Here is a 19,319-nt window from a genome sequence, read left to right on the forward strand (position 1 = left end):
TTTTTCTGATAAGTTCTATTTTTGATCAACTATGGAGTTTTTAAACATTGCAATGAGATTTCACCTGAGAAAGCAACAAGGCCTTTACTACTGTGTTGTGTTTCACTTGTGTTACGTGTTGTATGTCAGTATGTCTGTGTGTATTTCCATATATCATACAGTGATATAACAATTGACAGATGAGGAGCGCTCATGAAAAATTTTAAAAATGGATCCAAATATCTTTGACTCACATGATTCAAATGGTTCGATTTAAATTGGGTAAACAGATAAAAGTAAAGATGTCTTTAAAATTAAGCTTATAAGTTTTTCTAGGTGTTCAAAAATAAAACCTAACAAAATGTTGATGTCTATAAAATAATCTGATTAAATTCAAAATTTACAAGTATTGTTTCAAAATGTGAACAGGAGGTTAACAGATAAAAAAAGAAACTAGAAGGTTCTAGGTATGGATTTCATAGAGGGAAAATGTGTTTCTGGATAAGAGTCTATATGATTAAGTAATTAAAAGAGTTTAAGTAAATGATAAAAAGAAGGTCTGTGTAAGTTGCTTACAAGTACAAGTTTTTGAGCAAGTAATCTTAAAGAAATTAAACAGTTGGTTAAACAAGTGCTCTTGTTTTAGAGAATTGTGCTAGGTTATTTCTTTAAAAGCTAAACTTGGTTAATATAAAAACATCAATGTAATTGGTGCTATTAATGTGTTCATATCTTCCAGGTATACAAGTCTGTAAGGTAGAAGCTTCAAAAGAGCATTATATCAAGCTGTGTTCTAAAGTTGTATGGTAATTTTAGGCTTAAAAGAAAAACATGGTGGAGATTTATTTATATCATTTGTGTTCGATAACTGGACTTGTTATCAATAAGATATGTAAAGTTCTATGTTACTTTTTACACTGAGATACAACTTAAGTGTATTTTTAAGTTAATGAGGGCTTAATCTGTGTAAAGGTTTTATTGTAAAACACAAAAGTACTTTACTACTTTTCTACAAAAAGTTAAAAGCTTTCAGCCTTTCTTTAATTCATGTTTTAGATGTGATATTATGTTATGTTTGCTCAAGTTCACAACAATTTATGTAGGCTTTGTAAAATGATGTCCAAAAAGCAAAGATCAGTCTCAGAACTGCAGTACTTAAGATTTATGAAGAACCCCGCCTTACTTGAGATAAAGGTCTATGTCCCATCCCACTATATGTGAAAGTAACTATAAAAAAATAGGCTAGATTTCAGTACATTTAAAGTTGTGTCCAAAAGTTAGTTTTTGTTAAGATTACTAAGATCTCAAACAGGGAATTATAATGTATAACTCTGCCAAAATTCAAGGTAGCTATTAAATGAACTAAATATGTTTTTAGTCTTTGATAATTTTATCCTGTACTTTTCAAAATGGCTTAAAGATTGCCTGTTAATGTTTTGCAGAGGTACTGATTTAAGAACTCACAACCTGGGTTAATGTAAGATAAAGAGTTATCACCTACAGGATAGAGAGATAGACATTAAAGCCCAGTGTGCTTAATATAAGGCTGTTAACTTATTTGCTAGATGTTTAAGATCAAGTTTTAAAATTAAAAATTTGGCTTTTGCCCTCTGAGTCAGTCTGAGTCAAGGGATAGGGGACTTTTCCAAAGAGCTTTGCAACTCTAGGCCACATAACCTCCCGATCAGGGAGATTAATGAGACCAGTGGAAGACAGAAAGCCAATCAGTGCATTTGCTGTGAAGAGGAGGGTCATCAGAAAAGAGAGACATTCCTGATGCTTCCAAGGGAAGCCACATGGTCAAGCAAGGCCTGGACCCATCCTAGCGCAAATGGCACTAGCAGATCTGAAAAGCTGCTGTAAAGTTCCCGAGGACTCCCAGGGAAACTCAGCTGACTGTTAACAATAGATGGAAACAAAAGTCAGTTTGACTTGCTTCATCTTAAACACTTAGCAAAGACAGTCAAAGCCAAAACACAGCTATTCCTGGGCATTTTTAAATAAAATAATAGTTAAATGTAACTTCCATAAATAAGTAAACTGGAGGCTTCAAAAGAGATTCTCAGACAGGAATGCCTGATAACTATCAAAAGGAACTGCCAGAGTAGTTTTTAGTTTTTAGTTCAAGGCCTTTATTTCTAACCTACACAGGTAGGCATGGTGTTTGCTATCCAGCCCTAAGTAACAGAATTAAAGATTTCTCTATTAGACACAGAGGTCAAACTAGTAAAAGAATTTTGCAAGATCAGATGACATTAAATTATTAAACTGTGTCTTAAGGGAAAGGACATCTGTAACCCTAAAAGTTAAATGTTATGTTTACAGTCCTTGTAACTGAGGATGTTAAAGCCTGATGAGGGAACTTATGTATAGTGACATGTTCCAGCTTTTGCAACACTTATTCAGTACTCATGGTTTTTATTTCTCTCATAGAAACACCCATCCCCAGATGACAACCTGTTTTTCCCCAACCAGACCTCAAATGGAACTGACTTCTAAAAGGGAACTCACGTCCCCCAAGTCGCCCCCCACGTCTTCAAGCCCCCTCATGTTTGACACCCCTTTTTCAGCTCTGAAGCAGCCAGAATGAGTCGTCGCCCCTTCTCCACACAGCAATAAAGTTTCTAAAATTAGGGGGGAACAAAGCCAAAAATGGAAAGGCAGTGTAGATAGGTAAAACGAGTCAGGTTGGATCTAGGAGGCCAATTTTAAGTAACTCTGGAAAGTTAAAGACTGTCCCCTGAAGATTACTGTTTACCAAGATGTAGAGTCTGCCTAAATAGGCCCCCAACTGAGGGAACCATGATTGGTTCCCAAGTTTTCAGACAAAGGGGGGAATGAAAGACCCCAGCCCAGAAACCCCAGGCCCCATTGTGAAACCATCAGGGCGTGTTGCTAACCCACTAAACACCGGAGAGGTCTGTTAATCAGTTAAGGGTAGTCTATTGTGAAAGGATAGGATGGTTGGAAAAGAACAAAAAAAAACCAGGTCCCAGGGCATTCTTAGGCAAATAGGAAGTGATAACATAAAGTGAAGAACAACTTTGCCCTTTAGGTAATCTATATGCTGGGTTCAAAATAACCAATAAGAAACCTGTTGCTTACCGCGCGCGCGAAACCTGCCCCTTTATCCTATAAAAGACCTGTACCCCAAAGCCCAGTGTGCCAGTTCACCGAAGCTCCAGCTGAGGTTTTGCTGAGCACCCGCAGGCATCTGTGTATCAATAAATCGCCTCATGTTTTTTGTAGCCAGTGTCTCGTGCGTTCTTCCTTGGACAGGGACTCGGAGGGTCTTTCATATCTGTATTTTGAAGAAACATTTTATATTTGGTTTTATGCCTTTCAGAAATATACAGAAATGTATAGTGCAGTTTTTAAGAAGGTATTCAATACTAACAGCACAGGTCTAAGACAACTGGATTTTCAGTGGGTCTCAGAGGCAGGTAGAAATATGTAAAATTTATATGACACACTAAAGAACTTTGTCTGTTGAAATAACCCTTCAAAAGTTCTAAAAACAAAATAAGTGAGGGAAATATCCTTAAGTTTAATTCATCATTGTTGTTTAGAAACCTGAGGCTACAGCTAAACCCTAGATCAATTACTTTCAAATCATTTAAGCTATTTTACACTTTTATATTCAAAAGTGTATATATTATATTGCTTTCTTCCCCACTCAAAAGTGTCCTTCATATTCCAAGAAAAAATAATTCTGCATCACTATAGGTAGGACTGTTAAGCTCGAATTTGGGACCCCCAAAAGACCACCAGAGACCCAAGATCGATGTAAGCAGCAAAGAGGTGTTTATTGTGAGCTAGCTCGGTCCTCCGCGCACACACACACAGCAACTGGTGACGCTGAGAGGCCCCGAACCCAGGGTTTGCAGATTTTTATACATTTTTTGGAGAGGGCAGGGACTTCACATACATCATAGCAAATCATCACACACCATTGGAAAATCAAATAACAACTCTAAAACATGATTAGCACATTTACTGTCAGGAACAAGTTGTCTAGGGGTGATTGGTCAGTACAAAGGGGGTATTCGTTTGAACTGATTGGTTTAAGCAAGAGGGGTGTACGTGCTGAACTACATGGTTTCCCAACTTCATAAACTACTGGGAGGATCATCTGGCATCCCAGGTATTTCCCTGTCTCATGCTGATTGGTGGCTGCTTAGGGGGCTGCTATGGGTCCCCACCTAGCCTGACTGACTCAGGGACACCTGGTGCAGCAGATCTCTCCTGTAGATAAACAACTTAGCAGGGTGGAAATGTGCCTAGGAGTGCTCTGTGGGTTTTTCCAAGGACAAAGGTCATGTCCCTTCCTTGGACAGGTTTTGCTCTGAGATAGAGGCTGGATTTTCAGGACATACACTTCAAGCCACAATTACCTAGAAATATTATATTTTATATCCCTTTTTTATTTCTTTTTAAAGAGAGAGAGAAAGAGACAGAGAAAAGAGAGAAAGAACTTTTTTAACATTTACTTTTTAGTTTTCGGTGGACACACATCTTTATTTTATTTTATTTTTTATGTGGTGCTGAGTATCAAACCCAGTGCCCCATGCATGTCAGGCAAGCGTGTTACAGCTTGAGCCACTTCCCCAGCCCCACCTTTTTGATTTAAAGGGAAAATTCACCATAACATTTACTTATTTTTTATTGATTTTATTTTTTAAATACACAGCAGTGGAATGCATTACAATTTTTATTGCACATATATACCACAATTTTTTATATTTCTGTTTGTATATAAAGTAGATTGACACCAAATTCGTGTCTACATACATATACTTTGGATAATGATGCCCATTGCATTCCACCATCCTTGCTAACCCCCTGGCCCCTCCCTTTCCCTCCCACCCCTTTGTCCTATCTAGATTTTGTCTATTCCTCCCATGCTCCCCCTCCCTATCCCACTATGAGTCAGCCTCCTTATATTAGAGAAACATTTGGCATCTGTTTTTTGGGGATTGGCTAATTTTACTTAGCATTATCTTCTCCAACTCCATCTGAAAAACCAGCCTCTACCTCAGAACAAATCCTGTCCAAGGAAGGGGGTGTGACCTTTGTCCTTGGAAAGACCCACAGAGCACTCCTAGGCACACACCCACCCTGCTGAGTTGTTTATCTACAAATAAAAGGAAATATCTGCTGAGCCAGGTGTCCCTAACTCAGTCAGACTAGGTAGTGACCCATAGCAACCCCCTAGCAGCCACCAATCAGTATGAGACAGGAAAATACCTAGGATGCCAGATGACCCTCCCAGTAGTTTATGATGGTTGATAACATGATGGGAAACCATGTAGTTCAGCACGTACACCCCTCATGGCTTAAACCAATCAGTTCAAATGAATCCCCCTATTTTAGTAACCAATCAACCCTTCCCAAATTCTTCCCACCAATGAATGTGCTAATCATGTTTTAAAGTTGTTTATGATTTTTCCGTGGTGTGTGATGATTTGCCAAGAGATGCTGTGATGTATGTGAAGTCCCTGCCTTCCCGGAAGAATGTATAAAACTGCTGCCAACCTTGGGCTCAGGGCCTCTCAGTGTCATCAGTTGCTGTGTGCACACGGAGGACCAAGAGCTAGCTTGCAATAAACACCTCTTTGCTGCTTACATTGATCTTGGTTTCTGGTGGTCTTTTGAGGGTCCTGACTTCTAGCATAACACATTTACTTACCTGAAAATGCTATGATTTTATTGTCTTTTATGGCTGAGTAAAATTCCATTGTGTATATATACCACATTTTTAACATTTTCTTATTTAAAGACAGTTTTTGGCTCTTTATCAGGTACTTTGGAATGACTTGATCTCACTTTTCCCAAACAAACACAGAAAAGAAGATTTTCCTTAATGCACATGAGGCTTGAGTTCTCCTCATAATACCCTAGAGGCCTGGCAGGTGCACTGAGAATGGGTCCTTATGGTCATTTAGTTTGATTTTTTAAAGAATCTCCTACAATTCCACAAGCTTCAGACCCCACCAAACCTGTATCTCTCCTAACTTGACACTATGGGCTTAGCAGTCATATGAACTTTTATTTAAAAAAATTCTATTGTTTTCTGTAAGTATGCAAACACATCCTAGTCTTCATATTTCTGGGAAATGTGTTCACATACTATGAATACAGATCTGTTTATTAGTTGGTCAAAATTTCTTTTTAAAAAACTCCAAGTTCAAATGCCCATAAAGACACTGATCACTGTTTCCAAGGCTATTTCCCCATGCCTACATCAATGCATGGTTTCCTATTCACAGGGAACCTTCCTATACACACCAGGTTGATACAGATCAGACTCACTATAGGCAAACAACAAGCATGTTACTGAGGAAAGAAGAACCTGACTCAGTTAAAATGTCAGCAAAAGTTTAGTCCCTGTTATTCAAGGCTTTATAGACTATATTGATCCTCTTAGCACTCATAGCGTTACTTGAGATTGAACATGTTCCTTTAGCAATAAAGAGTGTGGACAGCATTTATCAAATAAGGACAAACAATCCATGTCCACTAAATTAGTTGACTACTGAGAGAAAACTCTTGGAGAATTTGACAAAGACACTATTAAATAATTTTTTAATAAATGTTCAAGACGTTATATTCCTAGAAATGGGAAACCGTTAAGAGCCTCCATTCTGCATGTCTGTGATGAATACAAAGTACTTAGGTTTGATTGTGTTCTCAGGTAAGAATAACTTATACATAGAAAGTGCGAGGTGCTGCAGCAATGGTGGCGCTCGGAACCCTAACGGGTAGTGGCGATTGGCTTTCTGCTTTGGCGATCCGGGTGACTCTCCTCAAATGCCTTCTCATTTCCACCTACCATTCTACAGATTTTGAAGTACACCACAACTGGCTTGCTATCACAGTCTGCCAATATCACATTGGTATTATGAGGCAACTTCAGAGTAGACCTTGGCTTACCCCGCTTTTTTGTGTGGTTTGAATACGTTCTGTCACTTGTTGCCAAATATTTTGATCAAGTGATGCATAATGTTCATAATATGAACTAGTGCAGTTTAAGAACCTTTTTTTCCAGAGATTTTCTGTCATCTTTACAGATGCACTCTTTGTGTATGCTGTCTATGAGATTGAATTATATCACTACATCCAGCTATCTTGATTAATTAAGTTGCCCAGCCTGACCTCAGAGTTGCAGTTCTCCTGCCTCAGTCACTGGTATTACAGATATTCATTTCCAGTACAATGGATTCCTATTTTGATTAATGTTGCTCTCCATTGCACAGTTATTTCAGAAAAGGCATGTGGAAGGAGCATTTTTCTTTGTCATTCTCCTACATTTCAAGCACATCTACTTGTATGTAGCACGAGCTTACAGTGTATACCCGCTATACTCTTACTGTTTTTCTGTAAATAAGCCAGATGGGTCTGTCTGATGGAACAGTTTTAGCTTTGTCCGTGTTATTTTGCTGGGCCTCATTGTTTCCTAGTTTCTGCTCTTTCACTGGTTTTTTTTTTTTTTAGCCTTAAACCAGCTGCCTCAAGTCTTTTCCCAACTCTTTCCTTTCTAGAGGGGCCTCTGCCATGCATACTGGGCTTTAAACTTCTGGGCCTTATACAATGCTTTGGACAAAGTTCTGTCTGTCATTGGTTTGGAATTGAAACTTCTTGATCCAACAAGATACCTAAGGCCTCAATGGCAAGTAGCCATACTCCTTGAAATTCTCCCAATGATCCTTTTGTCTGTGGAAAAAGCAGGAGATGCTTCAATTTTTCTGATTCTGACCACAGCAGGACATTATTCCCTCTTCCCTCTCCGCTTCACTTCCCCAGAACTTCCCATTAAAATCTTACTCATGTTACTATTCTCCATCTATAGTATTTCTTCATTGAAGATTCTATTCAGAAAAGTAAAGCCTCTTTTTAATTGGATGGAAATTTTCTACCTCCTTGGCTTGGAGATTCTGGAAATCTGCTGTGAATTTGTATTCCTTTTTACCTCCTAGAAGCTGAAGTGCTCCTTTTTTCCCTTTGCTACTGACTTCAGTGAATTGTGCAGTGGGCATCACAGATGCTTGGTTCATACTGTATGTTTTAGTGTTGACTGATCCTCCTATCAGCAAGACAAAGGAGCAATGAATAGAGGAACTGCTTGGAAGTAGGCAAAGCAATTATTTCATGGGAAATTAATCAGAACTTGAAGAAAGTTGCTTGTGGCATGAGTCATTCATTTTAGTAGATCTGTTTAGAGAATCATTCTTCCATCATTGGCCTTGTCAAGCCTAGCAACCTGATTGTTACCATGGTAAGAAGTCACTGCCCTCCATTAGCAGTGAAATTCATCTGAAAAAAGAATCTCATCTTCCTCTGTTAAAATTGTCTGAGATCATTCAGACTGCTATGTTTTCTGAAAACAGAGTCTGATTAACCGCATAATTATTTGTAGACTATGTCAACCATTGTCAGAATATAAAGGATAATTAGACTCCTATACTGAAGGAAACATAAATAAAATGGCATTTTTTATTTCTGCAAAAAAAAAGAATATCTTATACACTACAGTTGTCTTGCTCTTAAGTGACACTGTGCATATTTATACTTGAAACTGGTAACACTGTGCAGGAACTTGTAGGATTAATACACTATAACAAAGATAATAAAAACTAATGCTTACCACAAGGCTTCAATGAAGAAAGTATACAAATCTTCAAATCAAGGTATCAATGTGAAGATTCCTCAGGTCAAGCATATTACTTGAACATCATGGGTTTGTTTCCCATGTAGGCCAACAAAATAGATTGGTCTGCACCCCCAGTCATGGTCAGGGACATTTCCATGAGCGATTTTTTGAATTTAATAGAGAGGAGGGAAGACATCAATGGAAATGGATGAAAACAAACATTATCTCTCTTAGAAGAGTGATTCAAAGTGTATGTCCTACCTATACTGATCCAGAATTTCTTTTCTTGGAATATGAAGGGCACTTTTGACTGGGGAAGAAAGCAAAAGGAAGCTTCTGGGGAAAAATTACAAGTGCGGAGATTCCAAGTCACACCTACCCACTGAATTGACTCCATGGATCTGTAAGTGTGGCCACTCCTCAGATATCACCATCAAGGAATAAAATGTACTTCAATATGTACTTCAATCCTCTTTTGAGTAGTGGGGAAAAAGAAGCTGTCAGGTAGAGTTTGTGTTTTACCTAATGGAGAAAATGATGCAGGTGTTAGATTCTAACTGTGTAGTTGCTACATGGGAGAAGAGTGAACCCCATATATCAGAGTGACAATCCATGAGACAGATTTAAAGAACTGGACAAACAATCAAAACATGGACATTTAATTATTCTCCCTCTTCTTCCTCCAAATACCCAGAAATTAATAAATGGCAGATTCACAGGGAAAATGATAAAACATTTTCTTCTTCCTCCAGTTGTGTCTCCCAGTAGGAAGTGAAGGAAATGACAACTGCTTATACAGAAAACAGAACTCTAACTCAGAATCTGTGTTCAAAATTTCCCTAGAGTTCCCTTCAAGAGAACATTTCCACATAAAACACTCTCATTTGACTAAAAGAGTTTTAGAAGGCAGCCCACACAGTTGCTCATATTTTTTAAATAATAGATCCTGTGTCATAGACTATAGTTGCAGTCCACACAATTTGGTTTATCCTCAGGGACAGAGAGAGTATATAGAGAAAGAAAAGATAGAGAAAGGGAGAGGAGTGAAGGGGAAGGGGGGAAGAAAAAGTAAACACAAGCCAATGGTACAGGCTATCTAGAAACATTTTACCCTCCCTGGAAAATTCGTCTGACTCAAAAATCTCCTGCTGATTAAAAAGATCATGTAAAAATGTGAATGATCTCTGAGAGTGCAAATTCCAGCAAGTCCTGTTCTAGAAGAGCTGCTCTCATGACCAAACCTCATGCAAGCTGACACATAGGGAAGAATGGTTTCCTCGGAGAACCAGCTATAAATGGAGGAAAAATGGCATTCAGTCTGTGTGGGAAGAAGACCTATTAATTTTTTTTAGATATGTATGTGCTTCTCATTACATTCATGTTGGTTCTCAAGAACATTTCAGTTTAGTCATAAAGTCTACAGGAAACTACTATTTAAGTTTTTTTTTTTTTTTTTAAGAGAGAGAGAGAGAATTTTTTAACATTTATTTATTTATTTTAGTTCTCAGCGGACACAACATCTCCATTTGTATGTGGTGCTGAGGATCGAACCTGGGCCTCACGCATACCAGGTGAGCGTGCTACTGCTTGAGCCACATCCCCAGCCCCCTATTTAAGTTTTTAAAGCACTTCTTATGAAAATAAAGGTTAGTCAGCAAAAGCATTGAGCATCACTGAGGTCCATGGTTTTGTATTGAAACCTGATTTTCCACCCTGCTGGCAATATCCTCATTAAAATTTTTCAAACACAGGAGGCTGAGGGAGGAGAACTGCAAGTTTGAGGTCATCCTCAGCAAACTAACAAGGCACTAATCAATTTAGGGAGACCCCATCTCAAAAAAAAAAAAAAGGCGGGGGGATGTAGCTCAATGGTAAAGTGCCCTGGGGTTTAATCCTCAGTAAAGCAAAATTAATTAATTAATTAACTAATGTCTCAGAGGATAGCACAGACATGAGAATAGTCTTAATGACTTGGTAATAACAGATTTCAAATACAAGTTTTAAGTGTCTTACTTGTGTACACATACACACAAAAACACACACACACAAATAGTTCCCAAATCCTCAGAAAACAAAGAAATATTAGCTTATTTATCTTACCTAATAAGATTAATAACATTTATTCTCCATTATTTCTTTTTTATAGTTGTTGATGGACATAATGCCTTTATTTTATTTGTTTATTATTATGTGGTTCTAAGGATCAAACCCACTGCCTCATGCATGCTAGGCAAGCATTTTGCTGCTGAGCTACAACCCCAGTCCTATTCTCCATTATTTCTACTTCCACAATTCATACTATCAGAATGGGAGCCCTAAGGAATTAACAAATGTAATTTTTCTAGTCTCTGTGAACCTTTGAAGCCACAAGCCATTTAAATATAATCTTGACATTTGAAAAACCATGAATAGCCATCTCTTCCCTATGGAGATTTACCTTATTATCTAAAATGTTCATGGCAATGCCATTTTATTTTTTTAACATTAATTTGAGTACTAAATACAACAAATTAAAAAAGAGGTGATACATGAAAAAGCTAGCACTGAAATTTACAGAGTCATCCAGAGAGCCACAGAAAGCTGAGCATAGAAACATATTCACTGCAGGAAATTGTACTGCCCCTACCCACAGAGCACCTGCACATGTGACTCTTCAGCAAGAATGCTCAGTGTCAGAGGGGGCACCCCCTTGGGTTCCAGGGAATGCAATACCAATGGAAAACATAGAATAAAACTGTTAACAACATCAATATTATGCAATTAAAACTAAGGAAACAGGAAAGGCAGCAAAGCCTTCTGCTCCTCTCATGGCAAAGTTTTCTGAAGCCACATTTCCTCCAGGTAATAGTGACATCCAGTGACTTACTTTTTAATTGTACTTCAGTGACTGTGTGTGGAATTATCTGGTAATTCATTTCTACAAGCAAATTAATTAGTCTAGTTATTTTTAAATCTCTTAGCAAAATAATGTTTTCATGCAGGACTTAATGATTAGGTTTTATGTAAATGTTCCATTTTAATTAATTTGTGGAGGTGGTTACACAAAGCTAAATTAAAATTGTGTCTGAAATGCAGGTCAGTATTTGCATGTTCATTTGTTTCAGGGACTCACATACACTATGGTCTTAAATGAGTGAAATGAAATCATTAAGCCATTTGGCACAGAGGGATGAATGATGGAAGAGTAACTTTGCAATGCCTTTCCCTTCAGGCTAAACGTTCCCGTGATGACAAAACTTAATCTGAACACATGGCAGCAAAGTGACTTTCTTGAAAATCACATTAATTTGTCCTCCTGCCCACAATGTGCTTTCTTTCTTTCTTTTTTTTTTTTTTTTTGACCGGGGGGGGGGGATGGTACTAGGAATTGAACTTAGGGACACTCAACCATTGAGCAATATCCCCAGCCCTATTTTGTATTTTATTTAGAGACAGTGTCTCACTGAGTTGCTAAGTGCTTCACTGTTGCTAAGGCTGGCTTTGAATTCATGATCCTCCTGACCCAGCCTCCTGAGCCCCTAGGATTACAGGAGTTCACCACCATGCCCAGCCACAACTAATTAAAAAAACTTAATGAGGAATGGAGAGAGTGAAAGACATGAGGAATGTTTTAAAAATTCCTCAAGAAAAGAAAGGCCTGTGATCCAGATTTTTAAAACTTTTTTTTTAATTGTCAGATTAAAATGCCTTGAGGTCTGCTGAAAGCATTTGACTAGCATATCATAGGGTTAATGCAGAGCAGAGCAATGCTCTGAACCCACAAAAATCAGAAGCAGAACAAATCACAAAGTATAAGCATTTGAACATTTCAAACAACCAAAATGATAAACCATTTTTCAACTAAGCAAAAGCCCTCTAGGGAGAGGAGCTGGAATTCTCCCAGAAAATGCCAGAAAAATCCAGATTTATTCTTGTACCTGATGCTGTGCCTGCCAGTGCAGTGCCAGAGTTCTCTGGTCCACTCTACTCTGCAAAGTAGCAACTGCAAGGATCTACACTATGCAGGACAGAGCCAGTTCAACCTCTATTACTTTTTCTTACATAGTTCCTATGAAACACATTTGTAATGAAATGGCATAAGTTGCAAGTTCCTATTATGTGCACTCACCTCATCTCACCTGTCAATATTCTAGCGCTAATCTGAGGTTTCACAAGAACTTGCACTTACTCAAAGAATATACAAAACAGCAGTCTACATTTAGATTCACAAAAGTCAAAACATGCTTCTTATACTTTAGATGCAACAAGAGGAAAAACAATTTTAGTGGTTGGATTTGGAGAATTTTAAAGGTTCATTTTTAGAAATAGACCACTGATTACATTTGTCAATATTTATTAAAAATAACAATACAATTTCTAAGTTGTCAATATAAGTTTAAAATATCTGCTGCACTTTCAAGTACTCCCCACCACTACTGTGCTGCAGGTCTGCAATTTCAAAAGAGTGAGCATCCTGAGCAACGTTCCAGGAGCAGGATTCACGTCCACATTATCTGAGGTCCCTCCATCCCACATCCAATATCTCACTCGATGCAGAGGTCTCTTGGTGCACATCCTCCCCACCTTTTCTCTCCTCTCTGATGTGGGACGAAGGTGGAACTTGCAGACACATCCACTCATCTGCCATTTTGCACTCCTTGCCCCACACACCTGCAGAGCCCCACGTCCAGGCTGCTCTGGTGGTAATTCAGGGAAGTGCAGGCAGGGACAGTAAATCTTAAACCTGGCTGGCTTCTAGCAATGCTAGGGAGGGAGAGGTACACACCCACTTTTCTGGCTAGTTTATCCTATGTTTCCCACTCTCAAGAAAATAACGTTTCCATATATTTCAGTCTAAAGAGGCCAAGTATGATGAGTGATGCTTGCTCAATAACTGACATTTATAGAATACTTCATCCAACAATAGCACAATTGACATTCTTCTCAAGCTCACATAGAACTCCAACCAAGATGGATCGCATGCTAGGATATAAAACACAACTGAACAAATTAAAAGAATAATTATCACACAAAACACATTCTTGGACAACAACAAAGTAGAAAACTATATCAGAAGAATACACCAAAATTCCCAAAATATTGAAGATCAAACCATAGACTTCAAAATAACACATAAGCCAAAGTCTCAAGAGAAATTAGAAAGCATTTTGAAAATTAAAACTTTTGGTCAAAATTTGAGGGATGTAGAGAAAACAGTACTTAGAAGTAAGAGTTTAGCACTGGAAAAATATAACACTAATAATTTAAGCATCCACCTTAAGAAAATAGAGAAAGAGCCTAAATAAAGCAGAAAAAAAGAAACAAAAATTAGAACAAGAATCAATGAAAATTTTAAAGAGAAAGCAATATCAAAAGGTAAACAAAATTAAAAGTTTATTTTTTGAAAAGACCAATAAAATTGATAAAACCCAAGCCAAGGTAACTGAAAGAGAAGGGAAAACAGCAAAGAGAGAAGAAAAAATAGGTAGAGGAGAAGGAAAGATAAGAGGAGAGAAAACAGACATAAAATATTTTAAAAACTAATGTCAGAAATAAAAGAAGTTCATCACCACTGATGTCATGGACATTTAAAAGTTATCAAAAATATTATAAATTTATGTATGCTTATGAATTTTAAAATGCGCTGATTCCTTGAAAGACACAAAATACCAAAATGCAGTGTCTTCATATATTCATGAATCTATGTGACAGAAAAACACAAACTGGGTGGATTGATGTTATTTTGAATTGACCAGAAACTTATTTCTCATTTTATTGGAGGATGAGTGGGTTCAAAATCAATGCAAGCCATCAGCAGTTTTGGTGTCTGATGAGGATCCATTTCCTGAAATATGGATGAATGTGTTCTCACATGGCAGAAGGGGTGAGGATCCCTGTAGCTTCTCTTATCAATGCACTAATTCCACTCATGAGGTTCCACCCTCAGAAATTAACTGCCTTTCAAAGTCCCTACCTCTTATATTATCACATAGGAGACAATGTTTCAACTAATATATTTTAAAGGGAAACTAACTCAGTCTACAGCATTCACAAAAGCAGAAATAGATAATGTTAAGTAGGTTTGGTTTACATCTAAAAAAAAGGGTGAATAATCAATAGCCTTCCAATGAAAAAAACACCAGGTGCAGATAATTTCACTGTTAAATTATACCAAAATTTAAGGAAGGAATGGTGACAATGACTTATAATCTCTTCCAGAAAATGAAAGAACATAGAACATTTCCCAAATTATTCCATGGGGCTTAAATACCAAAACAAGATAAAGGCAAAAATGGAAAAAATACATGCTGACCAATATCTTTCAGGAACATAAGATTTTTTTTTAAATCTTCAAAAAAGTATTGGCAAACAGATTCTAGCAATACATAATAACAATTCTACACCAAGACCAAGTCATATTTACTCCAGGTGTGCAAGACTAGCTTAACATTCAAAATATTGTTAAAGTAATTAACTCATCAATCAGACTAAATAAGAAAAATCATTTGATCATATAAAAAGGTCCAGAAAATGCATCTGACAGGCTTCAATGCTCATTCATGACTAAACTTTCAGTAAACTAGGAATACAATCAAAATTCCTCAATATGATTTAAAAATCTATCAAAAAAATAAGAAACCCAATAGTAATGTAATACATAATGTGAACAACTGAATGATTGCTCCAAAGATGAGGAGGATGGCATGAATACCCCATGTTACTGTTCCTGGATTCTTAGCTAATGCAGTAAAACAACAAAAATTAAAAAAAAATGTATGCAAATTTGGAATAAAGAAATTAAATGCTTTTATTCACAGATGACTTGATTTTTTATGTAGAAAATCTCAAAGATTCAACGAGAAAAACTTCTATAATTACAAAATGATTATGCAATGTTCCATGATATAAAGTTACTATACAAAGTCAACTATTTTCCTATATACCTTCAATGAACAATGGGAATTTGAAATTAAAAACACAATATTATTTGCATTAGCATCAAGAAAATGAATACTTTGATATAATCTGTTAAACTATGGTCAGAGTCTATATGAGGAAAATTAAAAAAAATTGATTGAAAAAAATCAAAGAAGATTTGAACAAATGAAAAGGTGTTTCATGCTCATAGATGAGAAAAACCAATGTTGTCAAGAGGTCATTTCTCTTCAAAATGATCTATACATTCAATACAATTCAGTGAAGACACCAAAAAATTTATTTTGTGGAAGTTAACAAACTTATTCTAAAGTTCTTATAGAAAGGCTTAAGACCCATGTAGTCAACAATATTGGAGAAGAAGAAAAAACTTGTATGACTTGCAAATTGATCCATGGAACAAAACAGAGAATCCAAAAATGAAAGCACATAAACACAGTTAACTGTTCTTTTACAAAAAAGCAAAGGCAATTCAATGCAGGAAAGATAATTTCTCCACACCAAGTAAAATCTTTGTATATTTATATGTTGAAAATGAAGGAAGAGGAAAAGGAGAGATGAAAAAGCAGCAGCAGCAGCAAAAAAAAAAAAAAAAAAAAAAAAAAAAAAGAAAAAGAAAAAATTAATCTAGATGTGATCTGTGCTATTCAGTTTTTCATTGCTGATACTAAAGTACCTGACACAAATTGGAAGAGAAAAGATTAATTTTGGCTCACAGTTTCAGAGGATGAAGTCCTTGGCTGGATGGTTCCATTTCTTGGACCTGAGGTGATGCAGAATATTATGGTGGAAGCATTTAGTGGAAAAAAAAGCTTTTCAGTTCAGGGCAGCCAGGGAGCAAAGAAAGAGAGGCAAAGAAACAGGCAATGGAGAAAATAATCTCCAGGTTATTTCACAAGAGACCTACTAGCTCCAACTAGGTCCTGCCTCCCAGAAGTCTATTCAGCTACCAATAAATTAATCCTTTGATGAGGTTAGAGAACTTAGGATCCAATAATTTCCTAAAATCCCCATCTGTGCAACTTGATGCACTGGGGACCATGCTTTCAGCACATGAGCCCTTTGAGATCCAAAACCATAACAATAGATCTAAACCATAACACTAAAACAATCCTTACTCCTTTCAATAAATATTTATTTAACCTGCATCTTAGATGTAATTTTTATTAACATTATTAACATTATTTTAAATTGGGAACTCATAATTATAAATATTTATGGGGTAACATGATTTTTTATATATGTATACAATATGGAATTATTAAGAGGTCAAGCTTATTAACACATGTATCTAGTCTTTCAGTGATCTGATATTTTTCTGGTAAAACATGTTAAACTTACTTTTCATTATTTTGAAATATATAATAAGGTTCTCATTAATTTTTTTCTGCATATGTTATCCAGTTTTCTCAAAACCACTTGTTAAAAGGCTGTCTTTTCTCCAATGTATGTTTCTGATATCTTGTCAAGGATCAGATGACTGTACATGTCGGGATTTATCTCTGTGTCTTCTATGGTATTCCACTGAGGACATATCTGTTTTAATGCCGGTGTCTTGTAACAATCATTTTACTCTCTACTTCTGTGAGTTAAACTTCAAAACCTAAATTTTAATATAAGACATTTATAAAATAACATTACAAAGTGTCTAGATGACCTTGAATTTCACAGTGGATATTAAAATTCAATAGCAAAATATAATCCATGAAAAAAATACTAGTAAATTGTAAGTTTGATAAAATGAAAACCTTTAAGAACCTGAAAGGCTGAGGTGGTAGGAATATATGAGTCCAGTAGTTTAAGACAAGCCTGGGCAATATAGTGAGATACCATCACAAATAATGCATGAATCAATCAATCAATCAATAACGAATACTCTGGAAAAAATGTTGAATGAATAAAGAAACAAATCATAGACTGGGAAAATATATTTACACAACAAATATCTTCTTAAAACCTGCATCCAAAGTATAAAAGTAACTCCAAAAATACAATAATAAGGAAAAAACACAATTAGTAAATAGATTTTAAAAAACCTGAAAACCCATTTTACCAAAGAAAATCTACACATGGAACAAAAGCTTATTGAAAACTACATAATACCATGTGTAATTAGGAATTTTCAACATGACACTACTATGCCACAATTGAAATGGCTATTTTTTTTTGAAAAATGACAATATCAAATACAAGTGAGAATATGAAGTAAAAGGAACTTTCATGGGTGTTGGTCAGAATGAAAAGTGGTACATTCACTTTGGAAGACCACTCTGAAGTTTCTTGCAAAGACATAGTTTTACTTTACAATCCAGCAATTTCATGCCTAAGTATTTGTCTTAATAAGTCAAAAATTTATGTTCAACAAAAGCCTGCACATGAATATTTATGGAAGATTTGTTGATAATCAGAAAATGGGAAGCAACCCAGGAGTCTTTGTCCTGGTTAATAGATGAACACACAGTACTTCATGCATACATCAGAATATTACTCAGCAATGAAAATAAATGAGGTATGAATCCATAAAAAGACATGGAGGTATTATAAATGTATACTAGTAAATGAAAGATGGTAATCTAAAAATGCTATATACTAGAAAATTTAAACTATACAACATTTTGGAAAAGGTAAATTTATACAGAGAGTTAGAAAACTCAATAGTTACCAGGAATTTAGGACGAAAGAGGGGAAGGATAAATAGGTGAATCGTAGGGGATTTTAGGGTGGTGAATGCATTCTATCATTATGCATTCAATCAGAAGCCGCAAAACTGTGTAACTCAGAGTGAAACAATATAAGTTATGGAATACAGCTAATAATGTAGTGCCAATTTGGGGTCATTAATTGCAGCAAATGTGTCCCAGTAATGCAAGATGAAAATCACAGGGGAAAGTATGTGATGTAATAGAGAGGTAGGTATAGTGTGGATATGTGTTACTGCATGTATTATCTGTCTAATTAGTTTGTATTGATAAAATTTCCACCTTAACAGCAGAAAATAAAAACAAACAAGAAATTAATGAAGTCAGAGAAAAAAGAACTATCAGCACAGAAATCAATTAAGTAAAACACTTCTAAAATCTATAAAAACAAAAGCTGTCTCTAGAACAAATAAAATAACCTTGATAAATCTTTAGAAGAATGACAAGTAAATTTAACAATAGACAACAAATTACCAATATTAGGAATGTGAGACATTATATCACTAAATATTCTATGGATATTAAATGAAAAGTCAACTTGTCCTGCTGGCACATTCTTGTAATCCCCGTGGCTCAGGAGATTAAGACAGAAGAATTATAAGTTTGAGTCCAGCCTCAACAACTTAATAAAACCCTAAGCAACTTACTGAGACCCTGTTTCAAAATTAAAAAAAAAAAAATGAAAAGAGATAGGGATGTGGGTTCACTGGTTAAGCACTTCTGGGTTCAATACCAAGTGTAAAGGAACACTTGTGGAGGAATACCTGTAAGGAGGTGCACAAAGAACAGACACAGACACACAAGTACAAGCAAACAGGAGGAGTGGAGAGGAGCAAAATGAAGTGATGATGAAGAAGTACAGAAGTGAAAGGACCACTCTTCCCTGCCTGGGAGTTTTTAACTCAAAGAATATATACTTCCTGTTACTATGACTATATTCTAATCAGTATTTCCTTAACCCAAGTGCTAGCAAACTGAGATAAGATCCCCTTAATACAAACACAGAGCAATTTCTCTCCAAGGACATTGTTAAGGAGACCGAATAGTGACTGCTTAGTTGTCTAATTACCTCACAG

At 36.2% G+C, this 19,319-nt stretch overlaps 1 pseudogene; it reads left to right on the top strand.

Annotated features, from left to right (window-relative positions):
- The first annotated feature begins 6,709 nt into the window (after window positions 1-6,709).
- LOC143390398 (dolichyl pyrophosphate Glc1Man9GlcNAc2 alpha-1,3-glucosyltransferase pseudogene) lies at window positions 6,710-8,088 on the top strand (annotated as a pseudogene).
- The last annotated feature ends 11,231 nt before the right edge of the window (window positions 8,089-19,319 follow it).

The sequence above is a fragment of the Callospermophilus lateralis genome, unplaced genomic scaffold (genome assembly GCF_048772815.1).
Source record: "Callospermophilus lateralis isolate mCalLat2 unplaced genomic scaffold, mCalLat2.hap1 Scaffold_6287, whole genome shotgun sequence".
NCBI classification, from domain to species: Eukaryota; Metazoa; Chordata; class Mammalia; order Rodentia; family Sciuridae; genus Callospermophilus; species Callospermophilus lateralis.